Source organism: Lolium perenne, chromosome 1 (genome assembly GCF_019359855.2).
Source record: "Lolium perenne isolate Kyuss_39 chromosome 1, Kyuss_2.0, whole genome shotgun sequence".
NCBI classification, from domain to species: Eukaryota; Viridiplantae; Streptophyta; class Magnoliopsida; order Poales; family Poaceae; genus Lolium; species Lolium perenne.
The window spans coordinates 64,847,552-64,871,505 of record NC_067244.2 but is presented as its reverse complement, the minus strand read 5'-3'; positions in this window follow the sequence as shown (position 1 = coordinate 64,871,505).

The window sequence follows — 23,954 nt, the reverse complement described above, 5'->3', positions numbered from 1 at the left end:
CTGACGACCCCTTTTACTGAAGAGGAGGTCTTTGAGGCAATCTCACAGATCGAACTCAATAAAGCTCCGGGACCGGATGGTTTTCCAGCGGAGTTTTATCAAAAAAATTGGATGTTATTAAAGTTGACTTGATGGCGCTGTTCTTTCAGTTTAGTGAAGGGGATTTTCCCTTATACAAACTAAATTTTGGAGTTATCAAATTATTACCAAAGAAATAGGATGCGGTTCAGATACAACAATATAGACCTATATGTTTGTTAAATGTGTTTTTCAAAATATTTACTAAGACTGGTACGAATCATATATCGGGGATTGCCCCAAGAGTCATAAAACCGACTCAATCAGCTTTTATGCCAGGTAGAAATATTTTAGAAGGGGTAGTCATTCTCCATGAAACAATTCACGAGCTTCATAACAAGAAGATGGATGGGGTGTTATTTAAAATAGATTTCGAGAAGGCTAATGATAAAGTCAAATGGTCCTTCTTGCAACAAACCTTGAGAATGAAAGGCTTTGCTCCAGAATGGGGTCGAATAGTCCAATATTTTTTTTTCAAGGAGGGAGTGTGTGTGTTAAGGTGAATGATGACATTGGTCATTATTTCCAGACAAGAAAATGATTGAGGCAAGGGTACCCTCTGTCCCCAACGCTTTTTAATATTGTAGTTGACATGCTTGACATTTTAATTGAGAGAGCAAAACAGGATGGTCAAGTAGGAGGACTCATTCCACATCTTGTTGAGGGTGGTCTTTCGATACTACAATATGCCGATGATACAATTCTTTTTTTGGAACATGACATTCAAAAGGCAGTTAATATGAAATTAATTCTTTGTCTCTTCGAAGAGCTATCAGGACTTAAGATTAATTTTCATAAAGTGAGATTTTTATTTTGGAAAAGCCAAGGATGAGAAGGACCAGTACAGACAGATCTTTGGATGTGATGATGGATCACTCCCCTTCAGATACTTGGGTATTCCTATTCGTTACAGAAAACTTAGGAATTCCGATTGGTATCCGGTGGAAACCCGATTTGAGAGTAAAATTGGGATGCTGGAAAGGGAAATTATTATCCTATGGTGATAGGTTACTCCTTATCAATTCAGTGTTAACTAGTTTACCTATGTTTATGTTATCTTTCCTACAAATACATGTTAGGGTAAGGAAACATTTGGATTTCTATAGATCTAGGTTCTTTTGACAGTCGGATGAAAATAAGAGAAAATATAGACTCACTAGATGGAACATTGTTTGCCGGCCAAAGGATCAAGGGGCTTAGGTATTGAAGTACACAAAATTTAAAATAAATGTTTATTGAGTAAATGGCGCTTTAAACTTTTGAATGAAGAGGGGGTGTGGCAAGAGCTGCTACATAACAAATACCTAAGACAGAAGACCTTATCTGAGGTGCAGGCTAAGCCTACCGACCCTCCTTACTGGAAGGGATTGATGGAGCTCAAGAGCGAGTTTTTTTCTAGAGGTTCTTTTAAAGTGGGTAATGGTAGGAATACTCATTTTTGGGAAGATACCTGGTTAGGAAAAACTTCATTAGCACATCAGTATCCATCTTTATATAATATTGTGCATCATAAGAATGTAACTGTTGCTCATGTGGTAGCTCAAACACCACTGAATATTACTTTCCGTAGGGTGCTGAGTGGTAACAAGTGGAACTCATGGTTACAATTATATCGTAAATTGATCAGAGTAAACTTGAATGAATATAGTGATATTTTTAAGTGGGATCTGACATCCACTAGATTATTTACGATTAAGTCTATGTATGAAGATCTTATGAATGACCATACCCTTTTCTTGAGAAAGTATCTCTGGAAGGTTAAAGTTCCCGTAAAGATAAAGATTTTTATGTGGTTTTTGAGTAACAATGTGCTTTTAACTAAATATAATTTAGCAAAACGACACTGGAATGGATGTACGAGATGTGTTTTTTGCAGAGATCAGGAGACCATCCAACATCTTTTTATTGAGTGTCCTTTAGCTAAGATTATTTGGCGTACGGTTAATTTCACTTATGATCTTCTGCCTCCATCTAATACTACTAATATGTTTGGTAATTGGTTAAATGGAGTAGATAGGCAATCTAAAGCTTTTGTATTGGGGTTTCTGCCTTATGTTGGTCTATATGGAGGGTCAGAAATGATATTATCTTTAACAGGAAAATTTCTTTTCACTTCTTGCAGATTATTCATATGGTGGCACATTGGGTCCAGCTTTGGTCCCTCCTTTCACCGAAGGGGTAGCGGGATGCCATGGTTTCTGGATGCGGACGACTCCAGAAGATCGCCCATGATATCTTGTGCCTGGCTGGCTGGCGTCATACTAGAAGGCTATGTTGATATGTAGTCTTAGTATGTCAAGTTTTTTACTTTTTGATGGTTGATTTTTGTATCAATCATTGGCGATGTTCCAGTTTTCTGACTTGTAAACTATACAGATGTTGAATTTTCTTTAATAAAAAGTCGTGTGCATCATCATGATGCAGAAGCCGGAGTATAACGCATTTCTAAAAAAAATTCTATGCCTATATTTCTACTACGGACACCTAAAACATGCATCTGTGTGTAAGTTGTGTCTAGTGGGACCCATGTGGTTCAAGTTACCACAAAGGTTGTCCATCTCCCCTTGGATCAGCTTGGCTGCTTCCATATTTATCTTAGATTGGTTAGTTTATGTGATCTGGCAAGTGTATATTGATGCCTAGTTATACTATTGCCTTAATTGTTTAATTTGTCAATGTCTTTTCATAATAATCTTGAATGCTCTTGTCAAGGTCATTTTTATTACTTTGTTTGCCTTTTATAAATTAGCCTGGCATTATATGGTTTACTCCATTTTTCTTTATTATTGTCCGATTTGTTGTTGTCTCCATGATACGTCCATTTTGCATCACTATTTAATATCATAATTTACTGTTATTCAATGATATATTTCATATTTAGAGATGATACTTATGTTATTTCATCTATTTTGCATGTTTCATGACTATTGGAGAATCGTTCACCAGAGTCAGGATTCTGCTGGAAAAAGCACCGTCAGAATGCAATATTTCGGAAGATCAACAATTGACGGAAATTACACTGAAGATCTTATTTTTCCAGAAGACGGAGCCAGCCAGAAGGAGGAGCCGAGGAGGGCCGCCATGGGCCCCCCATAGGCCGGCGCGGGCCCTGGCCTGGCCGTGCCGCCTTGTGGGGAGGGGGCCCACAGCCCCCTTTTGCCGCCTCTCCTTCGCGTACTTCTTCGTACCGAAAACCTAAGCTCCATAGGATAGTCGCGAAGAGTCACAGCCGCCTCTGCGGGGCGGAAAACACTAGAGAGAAAAGAGCTCTCCGGCAGGCTGAAATCTGCCGGGGAAATTCCCTCCCGGAGGGGGAAATCGACGCCATCGTCACCGTCATCGAGCTGGACATCATTGGGATCATCATCACTATCATCTCCATCATCATCACCGCCATCTCCACCGCTGCACCTCATCACCGCTGTAACACCTAGGGTTGAATCTTGATTGTTTGATAGGGGAAACTCTCCCGGTATTGATTACTACTTGTTATTGATGCTATTGAGTGAAACCATTGAACCAAGGTTTATGTTCAGATTGTTATTCATCATCATATCACCTCTGATTATGTTCCATATGATGTCTCGTGAGTAGTTCGTTTAGTTCTTGAGGACATGGATGAAGTCTAAATGTTAGTAGTGAATTATGTTGGGTAATATTCAATAGTTTGATATTTAAGTTGTGGTGTTATTTTTCTAGTGGTGTCATGTGAACGTTGACTACATGACACTTCACCTTTATGGGCCTAGGGGAATACATCTTGTATTCGTTTGCCAATTGTGGGGTTGCCGGAGTGACAGCAACCTGAACCCCCGTTGGTATATCGATGCAGGAGGGATAGCAGGATCTCAGAGTTTAAGGCTGTGGTTAGATTTATCTTAATTACTTTCTTGTAGTTGCGGATGCTTGAAAGGGGTATAATCACAAGTATGTATTAGTCCTAGGAAGGGCGGTGCATTAGCATAGGTTCACCCACACAACACTTATCAAAACAATGAAGATTAATCAGCTATATGAAGCGAAAGCACTAGACTAAATTCCCGTGTGTCCTCAAGAACGTTTAGTCATTATAAGTAAACAAATCGGCTTGTCCTTTGTGCTAAAAAGGATTGGGCCACTCGCTGCAATTATTACTCTCGCATTTTACTTACTCGTACTTTATTTATCTGCTATATCAAAACCCCCTGAATACTTGTCTGTGAGCATTTACAGTGAATCCTTCATCGAAACTGCTTGTCAACACCTTCTGCTCCTCGTTGGGTTCGACACTCTTATTTATCGAAAGTACTACGATACACCCCCTATACTTGTGGGTCATCAAGACTATTTTCTGGCGCCGTTGCCGGGGAGTGAAGCGCTATTGGTAAGTGGAATTGGTAAGGGAAACTTTTACTGTTCGTGCTGATTTTATTTCTGCCTGCTGCTATAATTCATTATGGAGAGATCTTCTCTTGAATTCCTATTTGGAAAATCTACTACTACTGCAAAGGTAGTGGATGAGGCGCCAGGTGAGAAAGAGGTTCCATACAAAATACCTATGAAAATTATTGAACGTGTTGTGGATAACTGCTATGAAAGGGATGGAACTGTCCATCCTGGAGATCATTTACTGTTCTTACATGAATTATGCGGTTTATTCAAGTGTGCAGGTATTGCTATGGATGAAGTTAGGAAGAAACTATTCTCTATATCGCTGTCTGGTAAAGCGGCGCATTGGTATAAATTGTTGAAGAATAGGGATTCCCTTGATTGGAAGGATATTGTGCCTCTATTTTATTCTAAATTCTATCCTCCAAGTGAAATTCACAAAGACCGGAACCGCATATATAATTTCTGGCCTCATGATGGAGAGAGTATTGCCCAAGCATGGGGGAGATTGAAGTCTTTAATGCTCAAATGCCCCATTCATGAGCTTCCTGGTAATATCATCATTGATAATTTCTATGCAAGACTTTCTTTTCAAGATAAAACCTTGCTGGATACTTCTTGTTCTGGATCATTCACACGCATCAAAGAAGAGTTTAAAAGGGACCTTCATGATCGGATTCAGGAGAATACTGAAGGATGGGAGAACGACAAAGATAGAGAGTCAGGTATAAATTATGATTATGAATGCATTGAAACTTTTATGGATACTGATAAATTTCGTAATATGAGTGCTACTTATGGTCTTGATTCTCAAGTCGTTGCAAATTTTTATAAAGCTTTTGCCTCTCATTTTGAATTGCCTAGGAAGAATTTTGATAAGTATCATGAACCGTATAAAGATAAAACTGATTCATCTATAAATAAATGTGTTGTAATTGAAAATATTGATCATATTCTTCCTGAAGCTTATATTGAAAAAACTCCTTTCCCTGCTAAAATGAAGGTGTATTCTGTTATAACTAGTGCGGTTAATAAAAGTGCAAAGAAACCTATAGAACCTGAAGAGCAAATAAAGGTTGAACCTGCTATTGCAATAGTTAAAGATCTTGTGACTGAAAATGTAGAAGATGGTCATATTATTTTCTATGAAGATGCTTCTAATATTGTTTCGCATCCTAATAAGTCTAGGAAAACCAGTGTTCCTATGCTCTCTGTTAGAATTGGTGATCATTGTTATTATGGTTTATGCGATATTGGTGCAAGTATTAGTGCTATTCCTTATGAGCTTTACACGGAGATCATGCATGAAATTGGTTCGTGTGAACTTGAAGATATTGATGTGGTTATTCGGCTAGCTAATAGAGAAACTATCTCTCCTATTGGTATTGTACGAGATGTGGAAGTTCTATGTGGTAAGATTAAATATCCTGCTGACTTTTTTGTACTCGGTTCTGCTGCTAGTAAGTCTTCTCCTATTATTTTTTGTAGACCTTTTCTAAATACTTGTGGAGCTGTTATAGATTGCAAGAAAGAGAAAATTGTGACTAAATTTGCTGGTGAATCTTATGAGTTTAATTTTTCTAAATTTGCCAAAACTCCTTATAAAGCTGATTTGCCTAATAATGATTTTAGAGTTGAACAGTGTGCATCTATTGCTCTTGCTCCTAATAATCCTTTGCAGCAACATTTGGAGGATAGTGAGAGTGAAGTCTTTAGGGAAGAAAGGAATGAGCTTGATGAAATTTTCCTTCGTCAACCTATTCTTAAACATGATTTACCGGTTGAAGATCTAGGTACAACACCACCACCAAAGGAAGATCCTGTTTTTGATTTAAAACCATTGCCTGATAATCTTAAGTATGCTCATATTGATGATAAGAAAATATATCTTGTTATTATTAGTTCTAAGCTTTCAGAGTTTGAGGAACAAAGGTTATTGGAAATATTGAAGAAACACCGAGGAGCTATTGGCTACACTCTTGATGACTTGAAGGGGATTTCTCCCTCTATTTGCCAACATGCCATCAACATGGAAGATGATGCAAAGCCTGTTGTTGAACATCAGCGTCGTCTAATTCCTAAGATGAAGGATGTGGTAAGGAATGAGGTATTAAAACTTCTTGAAGCTGGTATTATATATCCTATTGCTGATAGTAGATTGGTTAGTCCCGTGCATTGTGTTCCTGAGAAAGGAGGAATAACTGTCGTACCTAATGATAATGATGAGCTCATCCCTCAAAGAGTAGTTGTAGGGTATAGAATGTGCATTGATTATCGAAAAGTTAATAAAGTTACTAAGAAAGATCATTACCCTTTACCTTTTATTGATCAAATGTTAGAAAGGTTATCTAAAAATACTCATTTTTGCTTTCTTGATGGTTATTCTGGGTTTTCACAAATTGCTGTTAAAACTAAAGATCAAGAGAAAACCACTTTCACCTGTCCCTATGGAACTTATGATTATAGGCGTATGCCTTTTGGTTTATGTAATGCTCCTGCTACTTTTCAAAGATGCATGTCTGCTATTTTTCATGGCTTTTCTGAGAAGATTGTAGAGGTATTCATGGATGATTTTTCTGTCTATGGGAATTCTTTTGATAATTGCTTGCGAAACCTTGATAAAGTTTTGCAGAGATGTGAAGAAACTAACCTTGTTCTTAATTGGGAGAAATGCCACTTTATGGTTAATGAAGGAATTGTATTGGGACATAAAATTTCTGAAAGAGGTATTGAAGTTGATAGAGCTAAAGTTGAAGCAATTGAGAAGATGCCCTATCCAAGGGATGTTAAAGGTATTCGTAGTGTTCTTGGTCATGCTGGGTTTTATAGGAGATTTATTAAAGATTTCTCTAAGATTTCAAAGTCTCTTACTAATCTTCTTCAAAAAGATGTACCTTTTGTTTTTGATGATGATTGTAAGGAAGCTTTTGAAACTCTAAAGAAAGCCTTGACAACTGCTCCTGTAGTTGAACCTCCTGATTGGAATTTACCTTTTGAGATTATGTGTGATGCTAGTGATTTTGCTGTAGGTGTTGTTCTTGGACAGCGAATAGATAAAAAATTGAATGTTATTCATTATGCTAGTAAAACCCTCGATGCTGCTCAAAGAAATTATGCTACAACTGAAAAAGAATTGTTAGTTGTGGTTTTTGCTTGTGACAAGTTTAGACCTTATATTGTTGATTCAAAAGTTAGAATTCATACTGATCATGCTGCAATTAGATACCTTATGGAAAAGAAAGATGCTAAGCCAAGGCTTATTAGATGGGTGCTTCTTTTGCAAGAATTCGATTTGCATATTATAGATAGGAAAGGTGCTGATAATCCTGTTGCTGATAATTTTTCTAGATTGGAAAATATTGCTTATGATCCTGTTCCTGTTAATGATAGTTTTCCAAATGAACAATTGGCTGTAATAAAGGTGAGCTCGCGAGATAGTCCTTGGTATGCTTATTATCCTAACTTTATTGTTTCCAAGTACTTGCCTCCAACCTTTTCAGCTCAGCAAAGGAGGAAATTCTTTTATGACTTGAGGCATTATTTTTGGGATGACCCACACTTATATAAATAAGGAGTGGATGGTATTATGCGAAGATGTGTTCCCGAATATGAACAACAAGAGATATTGAGCAAATGTCATGGTAGTGTTTATGGAGGACATCACGCCGGAGATAGAACCGCGCAAAAGGTTCTACAATCGGGTTTCTATTGGCCAACTCTCTTCAAAGATGAAAGAAAGTTTATTTTATCTTGTGATGAATGTCAAAGGGTTGGTAATATCTCCAGACGCAATGAAATGCCTATGAATTATACTCTTGTTATTGAACCATTCGATTGTTGGGGATTTGACTTCACGGGTCCTTTCCCTTCTTCAGAAGGTAACACTCATATACTAGTCGTTGTTGATTATGTTACTAAATGGGTGGAAGCCATACCCACAAAAAGTGCCGATGGTGAGACCTCTTTAAGAATGCTTTTGGATATTATTTTTCCTAGATTTGGAGTTCCTAGATATCTTATGACTGATGGAGGTTCTCATTTTATTCATGGTGGGTTTAGAAAAACTCTTGCTAAATATGGTATTAATCATAGGATTGATTCCGCTTATCATCCTCAAACTAGTGGGCAAGTAGAATTAACAAATAGAGAGATTAAATCTATATTGCAAAAGACTGTTAATAAATCTAGAAAAATTGGGCTAGTAAATTGAAGGAAGCACTATGGGCTTATAGAACTGCTTATAAAAATCCTATGGGTATGTCACCTTATAAAATGGTTTATGGAAAAGCTTGTCATTTACCTTTAGAACTAGAGCACAAAGCTTATTGGGCTGTAAGAGAACTAAATAAAGATCCTAAACTTGCCGGTAAGAAGAGATTGCTACAATTGAGTTCTCTAGATGAATGGAGAAGTGAAGCTTATGAAAATGCTAAACTCTTTAAATAAAAAGTTAAGAAATGGCATGATAGAAGAATTATCAAAAGAGAATTTAATGTTGGGGATAAAGTCCTATTGTATCGGTCTCGTCTTAGATTTTTTGCAGGGAAATTACTCGCAAAATGGGAAGGACCATATGTCATTGTGGAGATGTATCGCTCAGGGGCAATTAAAATTAGTTCTCTGCAAGGCGATGCCACACAAGTGGTGAATGGACAAAGACTCAAGCATTATATTTCTGGAGATTCTTATAATGAAGATGTTGATGTTATTCGAGTGGTGACTCCGGAAGCTTTCATCAAAGGCCAAATTGACAGTTTTGCAGAGTTCGACTTTGAATAGGTAACAGTACTGGTAATAAAAAGTCTGCGTTTAACTTTTCGAACAATGTTTTTGCTACTTTTGGAAAATATGAAAAATTACGAGATCGGAACGGAGTGGAGGAGACGCACGAGAGCGTGCCCCCATAGGCCGGCGCGGGCCCCAGCCTGGCCGCGCTGCCCTATGAGGACAGCTCCTCGTTGTCCCTCTCCGACTCTAGTTCGACCTGGTACTTTCCTTCTGTCGTGAAAATTTCTGCTATATAATCCCCCGGACCCCTGGAGGTCCGTATATCATTTTCTCGTCGTGTTTTGTTTCGAGTTGTTTTCTGCCAGGATCTGTCTTTGATCTAGAAGCACCATGGTCTCCAACAACAAGGGCAAGGGGCTTTCGGAGGAAGATATGCAAGATCCCGAGTGGAAAGAGGTGGATGAGAGTGTCAAGGAAGAAGATGAAGAAGAAGTGGAGGAAGACTCGCGTACATACCCGCGTGACACCGTCGCAAGCATTGAGGTGGTGGAAAACCCTTTCAGTTCCAAGGAGAGCGCAAGAATTCTCACCGGAGGAAAAGTTCCACGTCACTTCCTAGCTCCAAGGACATCTCCTCCAGGCACCTACAACCCCTTCCGCACTTTAATTCATAATAGTCAAATTGAAAGGATTCCCAAGGCAGTGTTGCCTAGCAATTGGGATATAGATCGTTCTATCACTGTAGGAAGGATAAAGTCTGAAGCTGAAGAGTGGGGAAACAACTCTAAGAGCTGGGACTCGCCATCGGATATACTTCTTAACCGCGTCGAGCACAATTCGGAAATGATCCGCAACCTCATGTACGAGATTGATGAGCTAAAGGAGCTTGTTAAGAAGCTTATCAAGAATTCATCACCACCACCGCCGAAGGAGTAATTCATCATTGGTATTGGCACCCCCTTGGTTTGTTCCAAGCTTGGGGGGAGTGCCGCGGTATCACATCATCACTATCTTTTACCTTTTTACTATCAAGTAGTGTCATATCATGAGTAGGGAAGTTATCATATAAGATGGGTTGCAGTGTGGAAGTATCTCTCTTTAGTTGGTTGTCTATGTATCCCTTGGTATGAGTTATCATTATGGAATACTTATGAGAAGTCTTATCATTTACATATTGCACATCTTATTTTAGTTTGCAATTTCTACTATATGATTGATCTTGTTGTTAGTATTGGTATCACTTTGGGAGCATTGAGTAAATCTATTTGGTTTTGGCAAACTTAGCATTGGTCAATAGCAACAACACTTAGAGTTTAAGTAGAAAAGAGAAATACATGTAGATATGTTGTTTCATTATCTTTCTTTCTTGTTAGCTCTTAGCTTATTATTCTGAAGTTAAATTGTTTGTGCTTACAAGGAAGATGCATGATTTTTTCTATCACATGTGTATTTGTTTGTTTCCCTCAACTCTTGTGCTTGCTAATCAACCTTGCTAGCCAAAGACCTGTACTGAGAGGGAATGCTTCTCGTGCATCCAAACCTTAACCCAAACCTATGCCATCAGTGTCCACCATAACTACCTACTATGTGGTATTTCCCTGCCATTCCAAGTAAATACTTCATGTGCTACCTTTAAATAATTCAAAAGTTATCATCTCTTATTTGTGTCAATGTTTTATAGCTCATGAGGAAGTATGTGGTGTTTTATCTTTCAATCTTGTTAGGCAGATTTTTATCAATGGACTAGTGGCTTCATCCGCTTATCCAATAATTTTGCAAAAAGAGCTGGCAGCGGGGTTCCCAGCCCCCAATTAATTAACTTTCATTAATAATTCTCTTCACATGTTTTGCTCTAATTCATCAGTAAGCAACTTAATTTTACAAATAAACACTCCTCCATGGTATGAGATTGTTGGAAGGCACCCGAGGATTCGGTTAGCCATGGCTTGTGAAAGCAAAGGTTGGGAGGAGTGTCATCAATAAATAAAAACTAAAGTACATGTGTAAACAAAAGAGAAGAGGGATGATCTACCTTGCTGGTAGAGATAACGTCCTTCATGGGAGCCGCTCTTTGGAAGTCTGTTTGGCAAGGGGGTTAGAGTACCCACTACCATTCGTTGACAACAACAAACACCTCTCAAAACTTACTTTTATGCTCTCTATATGATTTCAAAACTGAAAAAGCTCTAGCACATGATTTAATCCCTGCTTCCCTCTGCGAAGGGCCTATCTTTTACTTTATGTTGAGTCAGTAAACCTATTTCCCTCTATCTTAAGCAAGAAGTTGAGTTGTTGTGATCAAACCATTTATATTGTGATCTACTTAATTATGCCTTTTATTCTACCTTGTTTAGTACAAGTTTTATCTGGATGAATATAGCTTTGAAAGTTATCAATGATTATGAGGAGATTATTATGATTGAGTATGCAAGTTGTGCCATATAAGCTTTAACATAAGAGCGCTGCTCGATACATAAGTACAATCTGATTAATTGTTCTCTAACCAAGAACGAAGTTTGCCATCACCAATTATGATTTCTTATGCACCTTTATTTGTGATTACCTTCTACTTGTTTCAAGTTGAATTATATGAGGAAGTTGTTCACTAGAATGTCTTGTGTGAATTAATATGATGCTTCTTGTCCGTACTTGGTTTATCGACTCTTCACTCCATAAACATGTGGTCTTGTTTACTGAGCTCAGTTTCGCTTGGGGACAAGCGAAGTCTAAGCTTGGGGGGAGTTGATACGTCCATTTTGCATCACTATTTTATATCATAATTTACTGTTATTCATTGATATATTTCATATTTAGAGATGATACTTATGTTATTTCATCTATTTTGTATGTTTCATGACTATTGGAGAATCGTTCACCGGAGTCAGGATTCTGCTGGAAAAAGCACCGTCAGAATGCAATATTTTGGAAGATCAACAATTGACGGAAATTACACTGAAGATCTTATTTTTCCAGAAGACGGAGCCAGCCAGAAGGAGGAGCCGAGGAGGGCCGCCATGGGCCCCCCATAGGCCGGCGCGGGCCCTGGCCTGGCTGCACCGCCTTGTGGGGAGGGGGCCCGCAGCCCCCTTTTGCCGCCTCTCCTTCGCGTACTTCTTCGTCCCGAAAACCTAAGCTCCATAGGATAGTCGCGAAGAGTCACAGCCGCCTCTGCGGGGCGGAAAACACCAGAGAGAAAAGAGCTCTCCGGCAGGCTGAAATCTGCCGGGGAAATTCCCTTCCGGAGGGGGAAATCAATGCCATCATCACCGTCATCGAGCTGGACATCATTGGGATCATCATCACCATCATCTCCATCATCATCACCGCCATCTCCACCGCTGCACCTCATCACCGCTGTAACATCTAGGGTTGAATCTTGATTGTTTGATAGGGGAAACTCTCCCGGTATTGATTACTACTTGTTATTGATGCTATTGAGTGAAACCATTGAACCAAGGTTTATGTTCAGATTGTTATTCATCATCATATCACCTCTGATTATGTTCCATATGATGTCTCGTGAGTAGTTCGTTTAGTTCTTGAGGACATGGGTGAAGTCTAAATGTTAGTAGTGAATTATGTTGGGTAATATTCAATGGTTTGATATTTAAGTTGTGGTGTTATTTTTCTAGTGGTGTCATGTGAACGTCGACTACATGACACTTCACCTTTATGGGCCTAGGGGAATACATCTTGTATTCGTTTGCCAATTGTGGGGTTGCCGGAGTGACAGCAACCTGAACCCCCGTTGGTATATCGATGCGGGAGGGATAGCAGGATCTCAGAGTTTAAGGCTGTGGTTAGATTTATCTTAATTACTTTCTTGTAGTTGCGGATGCTTGAAAGGGGTATAATCACAAGTATGTATTAGTCCTAGGAAGGGCGGTGCATTAGCATAGGTTCACCCACACAACACTTATCAAAACAATGAAGATTAATCAGCTATATGAAGCGAAAGCACTAGACTAAATTCCCGTGTGTCCTCAAAAACGTTTGGTCATTATAAGTAAACAAATCGGCTTGTCCTTTGTGCTAAAAAGGATTGGGCCACTCGCTGCAATTATTACTCTCGCATTTTACTTACTCGTACTTTATTTATCTGCTATATCAAAACCCCCTGAATACTTGTCTGTGAGCATTTATAGTGAATCCTTCATCGAAACTGCTTGTCAACACCTTCTGCTCCTCGTTGGGTTCGACACTCTTATTTATCGAAAGTACTACGATACAACCCCTATACTTGTGGGTCATCACTCTACGTTGCCATTGTATGTCCATTTGGCCAGTGTGGTCTGGTTCTAATTGTTATAATATGTTGTTGTTGATCATGTATCCGCCTTGCCTTGTATTTGGTCACTCAAATTTGGCCTTTTTTTATTCTTATTTGCATATGTATTCAAGGTTTGGTTCTTGGAATACCATATTAAGCTCCAACATTGAAATTTTGAAATGCCTCACCTTAGGGTGAAGGAAAAACATTAAAACTTAACCTCTCTTTTGTCTTTGTTTGTGTGTAGGTATGAAGACTAAAAGATAAGACTTACAATAGGTTTAGATTTAGCTTTATTTTTATTTTTATTTTGTTCTTACAAACCTTGTAATGAACAATGTGTTGTCCAATCTATCAATAAAGTGTATTTTTTCTTATCGATAATCATGTTCTATATCCTTATTGGACATTATATTTAGTTTGAATTCAAATTTGAACATTAGAATCAAATTCCATTTTAAATTCGAATGTGATATTTATATTTCTCTTTTCCATGTTTTCCCTTTTCTGCAAAATTATCCATAAAGGTTATGTCAAAACAAAAACACATTGAAAATTATAACTCCTAGATCATCAAGAATGCCTAGTGATTTCAATCACTTTGGGTTTTGAACAAAGCCAAAAGTTTCCCCCACAATTTCAACTCAATGCAAAAATTATAAATTGATCCTTTCGAGTCCTAATAATTCTGCGTTGTTATAACATGCATGATATTGCCCCCCGTCACTATCCATCTAAGTTGTGTTTGACCTCATTTGGCCAGAAGTGAATCCTCCGACCTAAGGAGTCGGGTTATCATCATCAAGGAGAATGTCCTCCTTAATAGGCCTACCTAGGCTATAAAGGCACACATCTCAGAAAGTATTTCTCCAGTACCTCTAGCATCATTTTCAGGTTCCAATGACTCACCGAGATCATCTACATCCGGAATGACGAGGTTGCGGTCGACAAGATCATGAACGTTCTAAGTCTACAAGCTAGCCATTGACATGTTCAAAACCTACCACCCAGTGCCAAGAAGTCACCAAGGAAGCAACCATCTGAGTCCTAGGTTCCTCATGACCTACTCACCAGGTCGCAGGAACTTATGAGGACTTACTATTCGGATCACTAGCGCTCACCAGACCTACCATCTAGGTTGACAAAGTCATCAAGCTCACCAGACAGGTCCATCCAGGAGCAAGGCCAACTTAACAGCATTCCAAAGGCTGGTCGCCTTATTGAAGGTACTAGTCAGGAGCTTGTCAGATATAAGTGGAACCAACCCGTACCTCTACATACACGGGCTCGCACCCCTTCTAAGTCCACGACGACCATGACACTATCGACTCGAAGGCCCGCATCCACAATGCTCCAACCGACCTATTTGTCGTGCTACAACAAGATTTCACGAAGACTCACTCAACCAGGCCAAGACTTGACGTGCAAGACTATGGAGGCCTAGCGTGCAACATGGAGGCTCCTACCGCCGACAACAACATATTTTGAAGTTGTTCATATAGAAAAGAAGGTCGAACACATCTACACCAAGTCGATGTTGTAGAACTCCATAGCCATAAACCCTAGATCCCATATGTAAACCTTGTACTATCTTGTGATAATACCAATAATGAAGTGTGAGATAAGTTTGTCATCATCATCATCACCGTGTCTTTGATCCAAACTTGTTAACCTGAGCCCCTTCCCAAACAAATAAACATGTCTTCGGCTAGCAGGAATGACTTTGGATCGTGAAAACAATCCCTTGCCAGTTCCCATGAAGAATTTTTGTTTAGCGACCATTAGGCGCCACACAAACTATTTCCGGAACGCTTAGCCGTCTAGCTTGGTGAATATAAGTGCTTTGTCTTCCCTATCATATTGTACTGTACCTACTCTACAACCTCCTTGGTTATTGAATGGCCCATCTACGACGATTTCTCCGATCATACTACTACGGATACAACAATTTCTCTGACCGGGACACAATTGCTAGGACCACTTCACCCCGTTTTAGTGACAAGGACGACTTGACTTCCCTCTCAGGCAAGAAATATGTTTCTATCATTGTTGTATTTGTGTATTTACATATGTGAATATAATAGATATGCTAGTTAAATTTTCCGCAAAAACTTGTTTGTCTAGTTTCTCGTATGTGATCGGTCTTACTGCCACAATTTTTATGGTATTTGAAAGATCGAGATGTCACCTAGAGGGGGGGGTGAATAGGCAATTACAAACTCTTGCGGATTTGTCTTGTAAGAATGCGGAATTAAACTATCGTTTAGTTTACAAGCACAAACCCTAAATATGCTAAGCTCAACTAAGTGTAACAATAGCAACTAGAGCTAAGCAAGATAGGCACAAGATATATGTAGCACAAGTGATAGCAAGATATATGTACTTCAAGCACGATGGCTATCACAAGGAAAGAGAGCTCGGGTATAACCGAGGCACGCGGAGACGAGGATGTATTCCCGTGTTCCCTTGCTTTGCAACAAGGTACGTCACGTTTGGAGGAGTGGAGGTCCCACGAAGGATTCCCCGCGCCACGAAGGCTCACCCTATTCTCCGAACCACACCCACGAAGGATAGTGGCCCTGTCCTTATGGTTAGCTTTTCCTCCGCTCCGGAGATGGCAAGCTCCACAACCACTTCACAAGCTCCACGAAGGAGAAGCCCGAGCCCCTTCACAATCTTCTTGAAGAGATCACCGGAGCACCAATCACCAAGCCAACTAGGAGGTCACCCTCCAAGAGTAACAAGCTCACGGTCTCTCACTCGAACTAATCGTGGTAGAGAGCTCAACACTATGCAATGATGCAAAGCAAGAACACTAGAGGTGTTCAAGTCCTTCACACTCAAATCCCACCAAAGCAACGAATGCTAGGATGAGATTGGAGAGGAAGAACAAAGGGGAAAGTCAACCAAAGACTCCAAGATCTAGATCCCAAGAGATTCCCTCACTTAGAGAAGAAATGGGTTGGTGGAAGTGTAGATCTAGATCTCCTCTCTTAGATCCCTCAAGAATGAGCAAGAATCATGGGGGGGAACAAGAGAGAGAGCAACTTCTTCAAATGCAACAATGGAGGTGAGAGAAAGGGAAGAAGTAGTTGGGCTCAAGGTGGAAGAAAGGTATTTATAGCCCAAGTGGAAAAATAACTGTTGGGGGAAAAAGACAGAAAAAGCGGCGAGAAAAAACTCCAAAAAGCAGCCCAGCCGGCTGCCAGGCCGGCTGACCGGATTCTGCGCTGAGGCAGCCGGCGGCCCAACCGGCCCGGCCGGCCCAGCAGCCCGGGCGGGCGCGTGCTGCGCTAGGCGGCGGATAAGCAAGGCAGCGCACGGGGAAGGTGGGCCGCGCAGTTGGCTTTGAGGCCCAGCCGGCGGGGAGGCCGGTCCGGCCGGAGCCGGGCGCCGGCGGGCCGGTCGGTGACCGGGCCAGCCGCCGGACGTGGGCCAAAAGACCCCGGGAGGCGGCCCGGATGGCACCAGCCACCAGGCCGGTTGTGGCCGGATGGGCCGGCGCGCGGCCCGGCAGACCGGGCGGCCGGCCGGCTGCCACGCCTCCTTTTTTTTTCTTTTCTTTTCTTTTTATCCTTTTCTCTTTTTCCCTAATAACAATTGCTCCCGAACTCCGAATCGCATGAAACCAATTTTGTTTGGAAGATAACAACGAATGCTATCTAATAGAAAGTGAAAACCCAAGAATCTGTAGGAGGGGATTTTATCATGAATATAAAAGGTAGAACCTTATATCATGAATAACCGGTAAAATCACCCAACCTCGAAAACGCAATAGAAGATGCATGTGAACTCCGTTTTTGATGAACTTGGGCTTGTTGTAAAGCTAGCAATAAGCTCAAGAACCTCACACCGAGAAATACCAAGAAGCAATAAGAATGTGCAAAGTATGCAAAGGATTGAGCTCCCTAAGACGATGTGATCAAGTTACCCAACCGAAAGCCCCTCTTAATAGTGCGGCTATCTATCCTATAATCCGGTCTCCCATCAACCACCTTGAGACCGGTAAAAGGAAAACCTATCAATGTCATACCTTTGCCTTGCGCATCCCGATTGATCTTGATGATAACACTTCAAGCTCCACACAGGAATGCCTCACTTGATCAATGTTGCTTCGTGAAGACTCACAAATGCTCCCCCATACACTATGATGGGAAAACTCCATTGATGCACATCTTCACATGTCCATTATCACCAAATGGATGGCAAGCTTCAAGCATGTGATCCCCTCAAGATGCTCATCTTGAACTTGCCCAACTCAACCTTGTATCTTCTTATACTCACTTAAGATAGAGCATGGCTAATATTGAGTTCCACATAAGAACTCCATCTTCATTTCTTCTTCTTGATCATATCACATGTGTATCTTCAAATCGATGATCTTGATGCCAATACACAAGGTATATCTTTATCTTCACGGCATCCATACTTGAATCCAACACATGGAGAACAAGAGTACCTGTGGAATATTCCTTCATATAAACTCAATGAAAACATTAGTCCATAGGGGTTGTCATTGATTACCAAAACCACACATAGGGGCAATATACCCTTACAATCTCCCCCATTTTGGTAATTGATGACAACCACAATAAGAGGGTTTATATAATGAATATTAGAGACAAGTACGCAACTTATCCGAGAATAAGTTGTATACAAGAGGTTGTATTTGATATGGTCAAGTAACACAAAGCTACTAGCCCATAACAAAACCGGCTCTACTCACACAACTACAACAAATGCAGGAGATGTGAGTAGACCCAATATATATAGAGAAGACTCCCCCACAATATATGCACGTGTGATGAACATGAATTCATTGCATACATTGTCAAGATTAACCTTTGGGATAGTTTCCACTATATATATACAACCATGCAAGACATATAAATATGGAATGCATGAGAGGCAAAACACTTAAGCACAAACCAAACTTAAGTATAAAACCATTCCCTTAAACCCTCTAAACTTCTCCCCCATTGGCATCGATTGTCAAAATGGGTGAAAATTTTAGAAGGCCAATATAATGTGAGTTTCTCCCCAAAGTGTGCACTTCTCATAATTTGAGTGGAATCAAATGCACATATCCAATGATGAATACTTGAAGGAAGTCAAACTATATTGAGGATCAAAGATTGCATAAGAATCACATGATGGAGAAAGTTTTCACAAATAAAGCAAGCAATCAAAGATCCAATCGGACAAACAAAGATATCATGATAAGAAAGATATAGTGCTCTAAACAAGAAAGCTCCCCAAGGTTCGTGCACAATTTATAATGTTTGCATTTGAATACAATATGCACAAACATGGAATCCTCACTCCCTATATATCATTTAGAACACAACTAAGATAAAGTGAATATGCTTATCAAGAACAACTTGAGTCCAACAATTACGAGATATGAATGCATGAAGAAAAATAAACCAAGCACTCATAAATCTTCTTTACCAACAACACTAAAATCAAAAGGATAAGAAGATGGTTGGCAAAGAACAAGGATATCAAGGTGATGGATTAGCGCTCTTATGTATATGAGTTTCTAAAGTGGACAAAGTGATCCATAAAGAAACATGCACACACAAGAGGTTAATAAAGTAAATAAGACAAGATATCCAAGATGAAGTCATAGAATATACCAAAGGATGTTTGCTTAAAAAGCACATATAGCCTATGGCTCCAATTTTCACTTATGGTATATGAATGAGCTTCAACCAAGTAAAATCTCAAAAACATCACAACCATCAATAAGGGGTAAAGCTAGTTGGAAAGTTTCGAGAAAGGCAACAAGTGTCATAAATACGGATTTATTTCGCAATTTCATCAATATTGCACATAAGAGTTCTTTGAGGAATTTATATGCAATAAATTGCTAAAGGGCATATTTGGGATAGGTGAATCATAAACATGATATATATATATATATATCCTATCATATGCATCTTCTCAAATTACTCAAATGTTCAATAAGAAGTTTTACTTTAAAAGGGGTTTTTCAAGAACCGCAATATTTTCGAGATAAATAATTTCATGCCAAGATACAACCTACAAGAGGTTGGATGCTATATGAGAGTGCATGAATAAGATACTTGTTACCGAGATAGCAATGACTTGATGTAGTAGATAAGAGTTCATTGATCATCCTAGCTTGACTCCAATTCTCATATGGTGATAACACCTTCCTTATAGATGAGACAAGCCTCCATTGCATCTCCAATGTACCTAAAACATTATTCAAGTACATCTTGGTCCCCAAAATTATTGGGTCCAACATGGTTAGACTAACCACAATATATAGGACACACTCCATATAAACATGTGCATATTTAGATGAAGTTTGAATTTCATGCACATCTTAGCCATTTAGGATTTGATGGAGTATATCCTACATAATGGATCGAAAGAAAGCAAGCATGCTACAAGTATAAACAAATTACATATAAGCATGCACCAAAACTTTTAAAGATCCAAGAAAGATATACTTTGGACAAAACACCAAAGGAATTAAATAAGGCATAGAGGTGTCACAAAACAAATTTGTTGTCCAAATTATATCTAAGAAGCAAATCACAAAAGATTTGTTCGACAAAGTTCAACAAATGAACTAAGAAGAGACCATTGAGCATAAAGGATGAAATAAAGCAAACACGCTCAAAGATCTTATCTCATTCAACATATAAAGCATAGAAGAAGGAATGAGATAGCAAAACTCCCAAAGGAGCAAGGTTCGAACAAATAAACCAAACCCACTACACTTTTCACAATGGCACAATGTACCGTAAGGAAAAGGTATGTATTCCAAAACAAACACTTGATATGAATCAAGGGGATTTATCAAAAGATTTTTTCAAAGGGACAAGGAAGACATATGGGGGCAACAAGGATTTGTTGGAAATAAAATAAGACAATAAGAAGCAATCCAAGGTGAAGGTGATCCATAAATTCAACCACATATAAGGTTATCAATTGTCAAAGACAATGAGTATATTGGAAATAATTTCCGGTGGTGAATTGACAAAGATAGTAAGGATCAACTTCACAATAACAGGCATAGGATAAGTATATAGAATTAAGCACTATGCATGGATGAAGATTCTTGATAACTTCAACTAGTCACACAATCACGCACGGCAATGATTAGAATAACTTGAAGCAAACGGTGTCCCAAATAAGATATAGAGATATGTACTTGAGGAAAAACCGCACCAAGAATTTCTTATTCAAACAAGAACCAAAAGATGAGCAATAAAATCTTTTTACTACAAGTGGGGCTTGTTTGAGCAAACATGCCACCTAGAAACAAGATAATTAAGAGCATCAACTCTAAGTGGCATAACCTCATATGTTCACATTTTCTAGGCTTGTGATATGTACAAAACATATTACTCCCCCATAATGTGATAAGTCATTTCTTCCCAAACAAGAGGCAACTAAAATTTAACTAGAGATGATTAATGGATATTTTAGAATTTGAATTTCTCATGAGTATGACACACCACATAGTGACTAGATAATCTTGCAATATCAATACTAAGTGGTGGTACCCATGTACACATTTTTAAAGAAAGAGAGATGCACAAAGCATATCACTCCCCCAAAATGGGATGTTCCATTAATCACTTCAAAGAGAGCCAAATAAGATATCATCAAGATGCATTAGGCTCAAAACAATACACAAGTATATGATGAGTCAAACAAACATACTTGAATACACAAGATAGGCAAGTAAGACACAACACATACATACACATATTTGGTACAAAAACCAAACATGCAAAGGGGCAAGTAACTTACAATAAACATGAAGAGTTGAAATATAAGTTACCGCAAAGAGGAACATTGGATATAAGATATAGATGATAATCCATACGACTTGGCTTGGTAAAAATATAATATATGAAGATCCCTTAATTCTTCATGAAGTAGCCAAGTCTCCAATGCCCTCCACTTGTACCTATTGATCAAGTTTGAGATTGTTGGTCCCCAACCAAGTTGGGTCCTAAGAGGTTAGTCACAATAGGCTTGGCAACCCAAATGGTTCTTTTCTTGAAACCACTTTGAGTTCCAACAAACTTGGCAAACACATTGCCATCCTTATCCTTCCCTAGAGAATAATCATCATCAACAATTATAGGGTTAGATAAGGTACCACCTAAGCAAGAAGAAGCAAAGTGCCCCTTCTTACGACATAAGTAGCAAGTGTTCCCCTTTTTCTTCTTTATTGATTTCTTCTCTTGGGGAACTTTATCTTGATTCTTCTTGGGAAGTGGCCTATCTTCAACTTGAGGTCGAGCATGAGCTTGACCTTGACCTTGTGGCCGTTTCCCTTGTTGTTTCTCACTCAAGTGCTTCTTCTTCTTCAATGGGCATGATCTAACATGGTGCCCTTCAACTTTGCACTTGAAGCAAACAATCTTGGCCGAATCCTTGACTTTGTCTTGGCCCTTCTTCTTGTTGTTCTTGCTCTTGGACTTGTTCTTGTTATTGGAGTTGAATCCAAGTCCACTCTTGTCATTGGGGGATTGTTGCGCACTCAACATCTTGTCAAGTGCGGATTTCCCTTCATGACGCTTTTCCAAGTCTTTCTTCAAAGAAAGGACTTGGGCCTCGAGCTCTTTTATTTCCTCTACATGGTTAGTAGAAATACAAGTACTAGAGGAAGTAGAAGCTTCATTGTTAGAGCAACAAGGCAAAGTGAGTAATCCAACACAAGGTGTATCACTAGTTTGACTAGATGGATTACAAGGACTAGCACATGAAGATATAGCATTTGTAGTAGAGATTGTGCTAATGTCCACATGAGGCTCACAAGATGTTACCTTAGTGATACTAGCCTCATGAGCTAACTTTAGCCCATCATAGGAAATTAGAAGGTCATCATGAGAGCCCGAGAGCTTTTTATGACTTTCTTCCAATTCCCTATAATTGCTAGTTAGCAACTCAAGTTGAGCCCTTAGCTCAACATTCTCCTTTAAGGTCGATGCTTCACAAGAATTAGAGTTAGTAGCACAAGCATCAACAATAGTTTTCTCATTTTCATGCATATAGGATTCAATTTTTTGTGTAAGCATGAAGTTAGCATGCTTCTCATCTTTTAGCTCATGCTTGAGGAGAGTGAATCTCACTTCCCCATTTTCAACATGGGACTCCAACTCCACTATGGTTTCCCTATATTTATTCAAGGTATCCATAGAGTGTTCGAGATAAGCACGAGCTTCTTTATTACCACGAAGAGAAGCATATACCATTGCCATATCATGCACCAAGATATTATGTTCTTCATCATTATCATCATCATCACTCTCATCATTAGAGGATGTGTTAGGAGTCAAGGTAGGAGATACCTTTGGTCCATTTGCCATAAGGCACATGTGCATACCGGAGGATGAAGATGAAGATATTCTTGAGTCCTCATTTGAAATCATGTCTTGATCCATAGAGTGTTCGGTTAACTCTACAATGTTAGTCAACAAGCAACTAGAGGAAATAGAAACATTTTGATTATGGGAGCAAGACAAGGCAAGCATATCCTCATGAGATCTATGTAAGCAATTTACACATGATATGCAAGGACTATCAACACAAGCATGTAGATTATTTTCAATGCAAGATGTGTTTAAGTCCAAAGAGGAAACATTGCAATGAGATAGAGATGAAGAGTCATCACTATTGAGCACAATATCAACATTGCAATTTCCCTCACCACTCACCATATCATTACCTTGTGTCTTGCAACACGTTGGTGAAGTGGAAGAAGATGATGACTCATCACGGCCGGAGGTGGAAGCAACTTGGAGCTCTTCATGATGTGAAGAAGAAGAGAGCTCCTCGGAGTCACCACCGACCAAATGAGAAGTGGATCCACCAAACATTTCCTTAAGCTTGATCCACATCTCATGAGATGACTTTTGCTTTATATATATCAAGAACCTACGAAAATCGGGTCTCAAGGAGAATAAAAGCTCATTAGATACTTGAGCTTCAAGATGTAAGTTTTTCTCATCCTCTAAAGATAGATTTTGAGAATCCATCGGAGGAGAAAAACCGACATCTAGAAATTGCTCTATATGTGGACACAAGGTCCGAAGCTTACAAAGCAAGCAATTTCTCCACAAAAGATAATTTGTGCCATTAAAGACGATTGTGTCATTGTGCACTATACTAGCCGACATCTTTACTCTCAAGGCGGTGAAGCCTTAAACAAGGAGAGACCTTGCTCTGATACCAATTGAAAGATCGAGATGTCGCCTAGAGGGGGGGGGGTGAATAGGCAATTACAAACTCTTGCGGATTTGTCTTGTAAGAATGCGGAATTAAACTATCGTTTAGTTTACAAGCACAAACCCTAAATATGCTAAGCTCAACTAAGTGTAACAATAGCAACTAGAGCTAAGCAAGATAGGCACAAGATATATGTAGCACAAGTGATAGCAAGATATATGTACTTCAAGCACGATGGCTATCACAAGGAAAGAGAGCTCGGGTATAGAAATAACCGAGGCACGCGGAG